General features: G+C 40.1%; 1 pseudogene; it reads left to right on the forward strand.

Annotated features, from left to right (window-relative positions):
• Window positions 1–854: 854 nt before the first annotated feature.
• LOC127210138 (40S ribosomal protein S2-like) lies at window positions 855–1765 on the forward strand (annotated as a pseudogene).
• Window positions 1766–12073: the final 10308 nt, after the last annotated feature.

A 12073-nucleotide genomic window follows, 5' to 3' on the forward strand; every position in this document is an offset into this window, starting at 1 on the left:
GGATGCAGTAAAAGAAGGGGGAGGAGGAGGGGGAGGAGGAGGGGGAGGAGAAGGAGGAGGAGGAGGGGGAGGAGGAGGAGGAGGAAGGAAAGAAGAGAGGGAGTGAGGAACCTATATGTCGTTAACTGGACTAATGTGTACATTATGCCTGCCCAGAAGATCTGAAAAAGAGAATATAGCAGAAAGCTATTTAAAGAAATATTGATATGACATTTGACAAATCTCAATAGCAAAAGGAAAGTTCAGGTGTTCAAAGCACTGGCAACCATAAACAGAGTCCAGAGTAGCAAATTTTACCAAGACTCAATGCGATCATATTTACATTTAAATTTAAAATACAAGGAGATATTTGAAAATAGAAAATCAACACATGGGAAGCTGAGGCGGGGAGGCCAACCTCAGCCACATGGGTAGGGCCTTACTGAAACATAAACAAAGAGCAATAGAAATAAAAAGACAGAAATCACAAGAGAGAAATTAATGTTTCACATACAGTAGAACTTCGGCAAGATCAAGAGACTTTTCATATAAAAGTTGGTGTCTACCAGAGCGTGCCTGGTGGTTTGAAGAATGCTTGACTACCAGGGAGTGGCACTATTAGGAGGCATGGCTGTGTTGAAGGAAGTGTGTCGCTGAGGATTGGCTTTAGGGTTTCAAATAGTCAAGCCAGGCTTAGTCTGGCACCCTCTCTTCCTGTTGCCTCCCCCACCCCAATACAGATATACAATTCCCAGCTACCTCTCCAGCACTGTGTGCCTGCATGCTGCCATGGTTCCCATCATGAAAATTATTATAGATTAACTCTGAAACTGTAAGCCAGCCCTAACTAAATGGTTTTCTCTGTAAGAGTTGCCATGGTCGCACCTTCTTCCTTGGGAAAACACCATACGGCAGATGACGCCAGTGCAGAAGAAGGGCCCACAGGGCCCCAGGGCCTAGGATTAGGAGGCTAAAAGAGGATTTGGCAGCGGTCTTAGGGTGGCCATGTCCATGGTCGAGGCCAGGGGAGCTCCTGGAGGTAAAGCTGAAGACAAGGATGGATCCCTGTCACCAAGCTGGGCCTCCTGGTTAAGAACATGAAGATCAAGTCCTTGGAGGAGATTTAGCTGTTCTCCCTGCCCATTAAGGAATCCAAGGTTATTGACTTTTTCCTGGGTGTATCCCTAAAGGATGAGGTTCTCAAGATCATGCCAGTGCAGAAGCAGACACGGGCTGCCCAATGGACCAGGTTCAGGGCTTTTGTCGCTACTGGGGACTACAATGGTCATGTTGGTCTTGGTGCTAAGTGCTCCAAGGAGGTAGCCACTGCTTTCCGAGGGTCCATTATCTTTGTCAAGCTTACCATATTCCCTGTACAGGGAGGCTACTGGGGGAACAAGATTGGCAAGCCACACACTGTTCCATGTGAGGTGACAGGCCACTGTGGCTCTGTCTTGGTGTGTCTCATCCCACCAGAGGCACTGGTACGGTCTCTGCTCCTGTGCTCAAGAAGCTACTGTTGATGGCCGATATTGATGACTGTTTCACATCAACCAGGGGCTGTATTGCCACCATGGGCAACTTTGCCAAGGCTACTTTTGATGCCGTCTCTAAGACCTACAGTTACCTAACACCTGACCTCTGGAAAGAGACTGTGTTAACCAAGTTTCCTTTCAAGGAATTCACTGCTCGTCTTGTGAAAACCCACACCAGAATTTTTGTTCAGAGGATGAAAGGCTTGCTGTGGCTAACACATGGGGTTTTTAATACAAGAAAAATAAAGTGAATTAACTCTGTTTTTAAAAAGTTACCATGGTCATGGCATCTCTTCCCAGCAATAGATCCCAAGACAAATGGTTTCTGCTGTTTTGTTTGAGGCATACCCTGTCAAATGTGTCCTTCCTTCAATATTGAAGGGGTGATAAGAACCCTCGCACAGGAACAAAAGCCACAGCTGTCCATCACCACTACATGTGCCTTTCCAGAAGAGCAAAAGACTAGTTAAGCGCACTCCAAATAAGAGGGCACTGACTAATAAGAAGTGGACAGAACAGTAACATTCACTGTGCAGGTAAAAAGTAAATTCTTGTAAAACTGTCCCAGTAAAACTGACACACACATACACACACACACACACACACACACACACACACACCACACTTTCTCTCTCTCTCTCTCTCTCTCTCTCTCTCTCTCTCTCTCTCTCTCTCTCTCTCTCTCTCTCTCTCTCTCTCTCTCTCCCCCCAGTACTGTTTCTTTCTTGTGCTGTTGTCATGTGAGTTGGGTGTCTCCTAGCTCTGACTCATTCTGTCAAATCTTTCTCTGATTTGTCACTTTGTCTGCCCTTCAATTAGGTGTCACTTTCAACCATAGTTGCTTCAATCTATGAACTAACGTTACCTTCATTGTTAAGGATTAAAGACGTGTACTAAAGGCATGTCTGTATTCCATCCAGAGAGATTAAAGGTATGCCATTCCAAGTGGCTCACACAGACCTTGATGGTCATTGGATGCGATCTTATGTTGCTTGGTTAAAATTCTTCTACAAGGGAGAAAGAGAGAAAGAGAGAGGGAAGGATGGAGGAAGGGAGAGAAGGGGTAATGGTGGCTATACTTATGTTAAATAAAACAGACTTTAATTTTCTTAAAACTATACAATGAGGTAAAGATCATTTTTTGATAAAATGATCTGTTTATAAAGTGGATACTGCAGATCCCCCCAACAGAAGAGCACTTAATTATAATGAAGCAAATATCAAAACTGAAAGTAGAAACAGATAGAAATGCAAAGCAGTAGGGGACTTTAATACCCTGATTTCCATAATGAGCAGTTAGATCATGCGGAGGGGGAAAAACAGAGTGAAAAAGTACACAGGAAGAATATCATAGACCGAATGGACCTACAGAAAAACCACCCAACCCCAACATACACCTTTGAAAGCACATATCCTCCTTAATAAATTTAAGAAAATTAAAAATTCATGAGGAATATTTTTCTGACCACTGTGCTAAGTGAAATAGGCTGGGCAAAGAACACATGATCTGATTTATAAGTGGAATCTAAAAATGTCAAGGTCATAGAAACCCAATGGTGGTTTTCAGGGTTTAGGGGGTGGGGGGTGAGTGATGGGGGATGAGGGATGGAGGATGGAGACATTTTTGTCAAAAGATACAAAGATGTCTATAGATGGGTGTATAACTTCTAGAAATCTTTAGTATATTTGCTAGGTATAAGGTACTTCTTACTTGAAAAGTGCTAGAAGAATAAATCATAAAGTTTCTCAACTCAAAAAAGTAATGTGTGTGAAATTAAAGATGCATGAATTAGGTTGGTTTAATCATTTCGTGTTGTTTATATGCATTAATGCTCATCACAGTGCATTCCATAAAGGACTATCATTTTTATTTGTTAGTTACATCCTAATGAAGCAGGAGACAGCCAACAAAAGCCTAATTTTTCACTCGAAGAATAGCATAAAATGTCAGCTTGTCGAGACACAGTCTTCAGAGAACTCATCCATAAAGTGATGCTGAGCTGGCCCAAGCCACAGCTGATGCTTGAGAGAAGCAGTTAGTGGATCTTATAACCTCTCCTTCCTAAACACTGACCTTTTCACTGTTGACAAGATAACAACAACACACCAGGCTACATTTTTTTCATCTCTTTGCCAAAATTTAAAGAGTTTAATATTTTCACTTATTCTTGGCTCTTTTTTTTTTTTTTTTTAACATGAGGCTAAATTGCAAAGATGTTCTAAAGAACCTGACTTTACTTTCTCTGTCTTCAGAGTTTAAATTTTTTTTCAGGATAGTTAATCATAAGCCTGTGTATTGTCTGCAACTGGAGCAGAGAACACTGATGTTTCAGTCAGTGTCCGTCATTGAGGTATGTCCACTCTAGAGTCCTTTCTACATTCCATTCCTAAGCCACTATCCGCAAACAAAATGGCTTCTCTTCAAAAGATGAAAATTGTAACTTGCTGTAATTTAGTATTTCCCATGCCCATCAGGGCATGGGTCTCAAATCCAGTGAATGTATTAAGAGTGTGATATGCTTCTCAGTGTGCTAAAGAAGATCAGAGATTGTCATCCCCCGACAATTCATGGCCTCCATGCAGTGTGAGCCCTTCACACTGCCTGGCAACCACCTGTGCCTTTCTGAATTCTCTCTTATGTTTCTGTGGCATTCAGCCACCCTCCTCAATCTAACTGGTTTAGCTTTACCTCCTACTTATAATTCATGACATTAACTCCCTCAAACTTGTGTTTTCCTTTCCACTTACAATGTGACTTCTTTCATAGTTCCCTATATTGACAACCTCTTGGGTTTGGCTATTCTGTCACCAATAGTCCTGAAAAGAATACATACTTCTCAAATAGTTTATTATTGTTTCTTTAATTTTAATTGATGCATGTGTCTATATATGAGTTTGTGTCTGTACATACATGTGCCCACAAATTCCAAAAGAGGGCATTGGATCTCCTTCTGAGTTGGAGTTACAAGAAGTTATGAGCTGCCTGTTGTGGGTGCTGGGAACCAAACTCTGTTGCTCTGAAAAAAATCATCACATGTGTTTACCTGCTGAGCCATCTCCCTAGCCACCAGCACACATTTATGGATTTATGTCCACCACTCAAGCCCTGCACTGCATTCTCCCCCTTTTTCCACTAAAATAAAATGTTTGTTCCAATGTGCACTAAATGTGACTTTTAAAAACAGAGGATATATTTTCAAACTGTATTTACTGCACCTGATTTCTGGAGCATTTGGCATTTTAAATTCGCACATCTTGACATTTTCTCCTTCCTTGTCTTTAATGTCCCAACAGGTGTCAGACACCTTCTGTTAGTCCTTCTGTGGTTCCTAAGATCCTCTCTCTACCCTCATTCCCAACTGTTGACCCCAGTAGGCTGTGTGCTATGTACTCTACTGATGCCCTTGGGCTCTGGTACCTTGAGCCCATTAAGAATCCTGGAAAGGGACTAGAGAGAGAGAGAGAGAGAGAGAGAGAGAGAGAGAGAGAGAGAGAGAGAGAGAGAGAGAGAGAGAGAGAGAGAGAGAGGCAAATAGGATAGTATTTATTTCAATTTACTCTTTTTATATAAAATAAAAAGTTAAAATGAGAACCCCAATTTTCTTTGTTTAAATATAAAGAAATATGTTTCTCTGTCCTACTTCTGAGAGCATTTACTTCAAATTCGCTTTCTGTGTCTTTCAAATATGTGTAAATCTTTTTAGAAGTGAAGTAAGCCTCTTGCTGACTTTGGAAGCCAGTAATCGGTCTTTAAAAGAATCCAGGAGCTATTGTCTTGGAATATAAACAAACAGGAAAAAAAAATGACCCCTTTCTCCCACTTTTTATGGGAATGGAGCAATCTAAATTCAGTAAGAATTTTTCTTCAAGTTTCAAAAATAACTTTTCTCATAAAAATATGAGAAAGTTATTATTCCCGTGAATAAAGCCAATTCACTCACACAGATGGTCACTAACCCGCCAGGTGAATCTATAATTGACTACATATGATGTAGTTGCATCACAGGTGGATGCATACTGACATCTAACAAGGCTGATATGTATATACTCTACCATGAAACAAAACTACTTCTACTTACTTATTGTCAAGACATTTTCACAAAGGCACAGATAACATAGATACAAGTATGTTCATAAGCTACACAATTTTCAAAACAAAAATTTTAGACTAAAGAGAATCTCTAAGTAGTAAAGTTTTTAAAGTGGTAGATATTGTTAACATCACCTGAGATTGTGTATATGTTTTTACTATGCAATGCACAAAATAATGTGTGTTTTGGGCCTCAAAGTCACAGATCTACAGAGCATGACATCAAACTGTGTTATGTCTAATCCTCTTTAAAGCATTCTACTCTTAACTCTTGATCCAATATTTTCTACCAGTGAAAAGGTTAAGTGAATGAGTTTCAAACTGAATATTCAATATTGCTCTTAAATTAAATGCTGTGAACGACACGTGGATTTATATACAACCCATCATTAAAGATGACTGTTTTAGATCTCATGATTTTTACATACAGTCCAGTTTTCATCAGGAGAAGATGAGGAAACTGAGGCACAAAAGATCAGAGATAGAAAGTCCCTTATCTAAAATTGGGGGCTTACTTTCATAGATACACACATACTAAGTAAATAAATGTTTCAAAGAAGAGTATTGGAGAATGTATTCAATACTGGTATGTCTGTCCAGAGTATGCAAGGGCCTGGGTTCAATCCCCACCACCACTAAGAGAAATACAAGTAAATAAATCAAAAGAGAAGAAACATGAAAGCTTATTCAAGAGATAAAAGCAGAATCAGTCCAAATCTGGAGAAGGGATTATAAATCTGTATCCAGGAAGCTATCAAACACCCAGTGGGTAAATCTCATGAAAAGTACACCAAGATACATTGTGAAACACAGTCCACCATTAAAGAAAATAGAAACAGCGTAAAACAGCCAGAATATTGGTGTGCCTTAGGAACATTTCATTGGACCACAATACAAAACCACTGGAAGACATAATTGATGAAAAGAATGGATTCAAAGCACAAAGTTATCAATGACGGAGAAAATGAATAGAGTACATAATAGCCAAAGTTTTAAAATGCCAGTCTCAAGTTCCTTTGCATTAGTAATTACCTTGAAGGAAATGGATTAAATTCTCAAGCCAAAGGCATGATACGGGCCTAGGGCTGTAGCTCCATGGTAACATGTCAATAGCATGAACAAGACTAGGTTTTAACTTCAGCATGATAAAGAAAAAGGCATAAAGTAGCTGAATATATTTTTATAACAATTCAAATACATGTTGCTTATTAAAAGACTGACTTCACTTCTGATGACACACTGCAAATGAAAAGATGGAAAAATTATTTATCATGCCAATGGAAAGTGAAAGAGGGCAGGAGTGCTTACATTTATGCTAAATAAAATACACTTAAAACTATAAAAATGGAAAATGACATTTAAAAAGACACATGGGGGATTCAAGATGGCAGCACCGAACACACACAATATCTGATCTGCAGGACAGAGACTAGAGACCCAGCTGGGATCTACAGACCACATGGCCTGGAGGACCCTAGGTGAGAGGGGTCCCCACAGTGCAGAGCACAGGTGGGTCTGGCCTCAAGCCATCCATCTGGCCCAGGAAGGATGGGTGCCCAGTCCCAAGAGTCTAGACCCATACTTGCCTATGAGCTATAGCCCTGCTCTATATCACAGACTTGGTATCTGGGACTGAACTGTGGTGGTGAAGCACCAGAGTTTGGATCTGCTGGCCTGGTGAGAGGCTAGGACAACAGGTAGATCTGACCTCAGACCACCCCACCAGTCCAAAGAAAGCCCCAGGAGTCAGTGACCATGCGGGAACAGTATCCAAAGCCCATCCAAAGTGTTCTATCATGGTGAGCTGTACTGCATTCTTTCTTTCACTCTCTGACTGATCTGTGGGCTACAGAGAAACAGTATCAGTGTCTGTTGGCCTAGGGGTAGCCAAGAGTATGAATCTGGGATAGATCTGACCTCAGATCACCCTGCCAGTCCACAAAGGGACCCAGGGCCCACACAGGGGCCCAGGCAGCTGTAGACATGCTCTCCAGCTACAGTTCCATAGCCATGCTCTCAGGTTGACTGATCCAAGGATTCAGGACCTGAAAAGACCTGGGAGAAACCTAGGCAGCTGCCTTAACTGACTGTTCCCTCACACTTGGGAGGAACTGAACTGGCCTAAGCAGATCTGGAGGCAAGCTTAGCCAGCTACCACAACTCAGTGGAGGCTCCTGTGCTCTCAGGTGGGATTGAACCACCTTGAACAGATTGGGTGGAAGCCTAGCCAACTGCCACAAGGCAGTGAGGTTCCAGCACTCTAGAGTGGACTGAGCCTAGGACCCCAAAGCCCCAGTGCCCAAGGGCAGGGTTTTCAAAGCTGAGCCAAATGCAAGATAACCACCTATACCTATACTATCTCAGACTGATCTGTGGGCTGCAGAACACCAGCACCAGCCTCTGCTGAACCAGTGGAGAGCCCAGGGTATGGAGCAGAGTCCACTGGAGCTGAAACCAAGACACCTGCCTGACCAAAGAAAGGGTTCCCTAATCCCCACAGGTGAGGGTTCTCGATCTATAGATAGTCACGAATGAATTGCTCTCAATGACCAGTGAAGGACACCAGAAACTATTTCCCAACATCAGAGACAGCAAGATGATTAAAAACCAGCGTAAAAGCACAAACAACAAAAACTAAAACAATATACCATCTCCAGCACCCAGCAATCCCAAAGAATTCAACCCTGGAAACTCAAACACAAATGAAGCATAAGAAAATGACCTCAAATCCTTGCTAATGAAGATGATAATGGCGGAAATGAATAAAATTTATAAACAAATGCAGGAAGATGCAGCCAAACAGATTGAGCACATTAAAGAAACCTATAAAAAGGAAATGAAGAAACCACTGGAAGAAATTCAGGAAAATACAAATAATTAGAAGAAGGAAATCAATAAAACAGTTCAATATTTGAAGATGAAAAAGGAAAGAATGATTAAAAACACAACAGAAGAAAGCTGGGAATGAGAGAACTTAGAGAAGAAAGCAGGGAATGCATAGGTAAGCTTCTCTAACAGAATTAAAGAGATGAAGGAAATAATCTCAGGCATAGAAGATACAATTGAAGAACTTGATGCAGTCATCAAAGAAAATGTTAAATCTGAAAAATTCCTGACACAAAACTTCAAGGACACCATGAAAAGACAAAACCTGAGGATAATAAGCATTGAAGAAGGAAAAGATGCCCAAGGCCCAGAAAATATTCTCAACAAAATCATAGAAGAAAACTTCCCCAATTTAAAGAAGGAGATGCATATAAACATTCAAGAGGCCTACAGAACACCAAATAAAATAGACCAAAAAAATGTACAGAACAAAGAAAAAATAATAAAAGTGGTAAGAGAAAAAGGCCAAGTAACATACATATAATGGCAAACCTATCAGAATTACACCCAACTTCTCAGCAGCAAAATAAAAGCCTAAAAGATACACACTAACTGAATGGATCCATAAACAAGACCCAACATTCTTCTGAATTCAAGAAACACATCTCAGCCATAACAACAGACATTACCTCAGGGTAAAAGGCTGAAAAAAAAGATATTCCAAGCAAATGGACACAAGAAGCAAGTTGGTATAGCCATTTTAATATTAATAAAATAGACTTTCAACCAAAATTAATCAAAAGATATAACGAAGGACACTTTACACTCATCAAAGACAAAGTCAACCAAGATGACATGACAATTCTGAACATCCACACCCCCAATACAATGGTACCCACATTTGTAAAAGAAATATTAACAAAGCTTAAACCACACATCAATCACCACACATTAGTAGTAGGAGAGTTCAACACCCCACTTTCACCAAAGAGTAGGTCAACGGAACAGAGACTAAATTGAGAAAAATGACACTAACCGATGTCATGAATCAAATGAATCTAACAGATATCTATGGAGTTTTTCACTCAAACACAAAACATTATACTTTCTTCTCAGTGCCTCATGAGAGGTTCTCCAAAACTGATCATATAGTAGGTCACAAAGCAAGCCTCTGTAGGCTCAATTTTCTTAACAATTATATTTTATTATGAACTTATTAACCAAGCATACCTCACTTATAATCCAACTAACCTAAACATGAGAAAAAGGAAATTAAAGAACACAAGAATGAAACCTTCTGGATATCAGTTCCTAGGAATGATTCTCCTGACATAGTCAGCAGGATTTCATCAGCTGGAACCTGGAACAACCGGGAGCAGCAGCTGAGGCCCAGAGCAGTATCCGAAGCCCGGAGCCCTGAAGCTTTTGCCGGATCGGTTCTCTCAAGGAATGTCTCGAAGGGGAGCAATGAACAGCGAACAATCCCAAGTCTCCAAAGATGCCCCCTCCTGTTTGGGGCTTATATATCTGTCTGCTCCCAGAGTCGGTTCGCAGATCTTTTTCAGCTGGCAACAATCAAGCTCCTGCACAAGGCGGTTCGTCTTCTAGAAGATTAACATCACCTGTTCTCTCACAAGTCCATTCCCCATCCTACACTTGGGATCAAACAAAAGCAGGTTTGTCTCTCCTTAAAGCCTCAACAGATACAAGAAGATTGAAGTAATACCTTGTGCTCTATCGATCACCATGGACTAAAGCTAGATTCAACAACAGAAATAACAAACAGCCTACACACACATGGAAACTAAACAACTCTCTACTTAATGACAGCTGGGTCAGGGAAGAAATAAAGAAAGAAATTAAGGACTTCCTAAAATTCAATGAACATGAAGATACAGCATACCCAGATTTATGGGACACATTGAAAGCAGTGCTAAGAGGAAAATTCATAGCACTAAGCACCTTCATAAAAAAATTGGAAACATCTCATATATGCAAATTAATGACGTATCTGGAAGCCCTAGAAAAAAAGAAGCAGAAACACCCAAGAGGAGTACACAGCTTGAAATAATCAAACTTGGGGCTGAAATCAATAAATTAGAAGCAAAGAGAGCAACAAAACCAGGAGCTGGTTCATTGAAAAAATCAACAGGATAGATAAACCGTTAGCCAAAATAACTAAAAGGCAGAGAGACACTTTCTAAATCAACAACATCAGAAATGAAAAGGGAGACATAACAACAGACACAAAAGAAATACAAAGAATAATTAGGTCCTACTTCAAAGACTTATATGTGAGAAAATTTGAAAAAAAAAAAAACTTCAAATCTCTGAAGAAAGAGATTGAAGATGACACCAGAAGATGGAAAGATCTCCCTTGTTTGTGGATCATTAGAATTAACATAGTGAAAATGGCCATCTTACCATTTGTATCTGTAAATTTGCTTACCAAAAGCAATTTACAGATTCAATGCAATCCTTATCAAAATACCTACACAATTTTTTAAAGACATTGAATCAATTCTCAATTTCATTTGAAAAAAAAAACAAAACAAAACAGAATAGCTAAAACAATCCCATACAATAAAAGATCCTCTGAAGGAATCAATAGCTGATCCCAACATGTACTATAGAGCAACAGTAATTAAAGCAGCATGGTACTGACATAACAATAGTCTGGTTTATCAATGGAATTGAATCGAAGACCCACAAATATATCCACACATCTAAGGACACTTGATTTTTTTTTTATCAAGAATCCAAATCTACTCAATGGAAAAGAAGGATAGCATCTTCAACAAATGGTACTGGTCTAACTGGATGTCTACATGTGGAAAAATACAAGTAGATCCATATTTATCACCATGCACAAAACTCAAGTCCAAGTGGATCAAAGACCTCAACATAAAACCAGAGACACTAAATATATTAGGAGAAAAAGTGGGGAAGAGCCTGGAACACATTGGCACGGAGACAACTTTCTGAACAGAACACCGACAGCCCAGACTCTAAGGTCAACAATTAATAAATGGGGCCTCATGAGGTTGAGAAGCTTCTTTAAGGCAGGAGACACTGTCAACTGAACAAAGTGACAGCCTACAGACTGGGAAAAGATCTTCACCAACCCTACATCTGGCAAAGGACTAATATCCAAAATATATAAAGAGCTCAAGAAATTAAACACCACCAAACCAAATAACCCAATTAAGAAATGGGGCTCAGAACTAAACAAAAAATTCTCAACAGAGGAACATCAAATGGCTGAGAAGCACTTAAAGAAATGTTCAACATCCTTAGTCATAAAAGAAGTGCAAATCAAAATGACTCTGAGATTTCATCTAAGACCCATAAGAATGGCTAAGATCAAAAACTCAAGTGACAGCACATGCTGGCGAGGATGTGGAGAAAGAAGAGCACTCCTTCATTGCTGGTGGGAATGCAAACTTGTGCAATCATTATGGAAATCAATCTGGCACTTTCTCAGAAAACTGGGAATAGGGGTATCTTAAGACCTGGCTATTCCACTCCTGGGCATATACTGGAAATATGTTCCACCATACAACAAGGTCATATGCTCAAACATGTTCATAGCAGCCTTATTTTACTAATGGCCAGAATCTGGAAACAACCTAGATGTTCCTCA

Source organism: Acomys russatus, chromosome 27, assembly GCF_903995435.1.
Source record: "Acomys russatus chromosome 27, mAcoRus1.1, whole genome shotgun sequence".
In the NCBI taxonomy this organism is placed as follows: domain Eukaryota; kingdom Metazoa; phylum Chordata; class Mammalia; order Rodentia; family Muridae; genus Acomys; species Acomys russatus.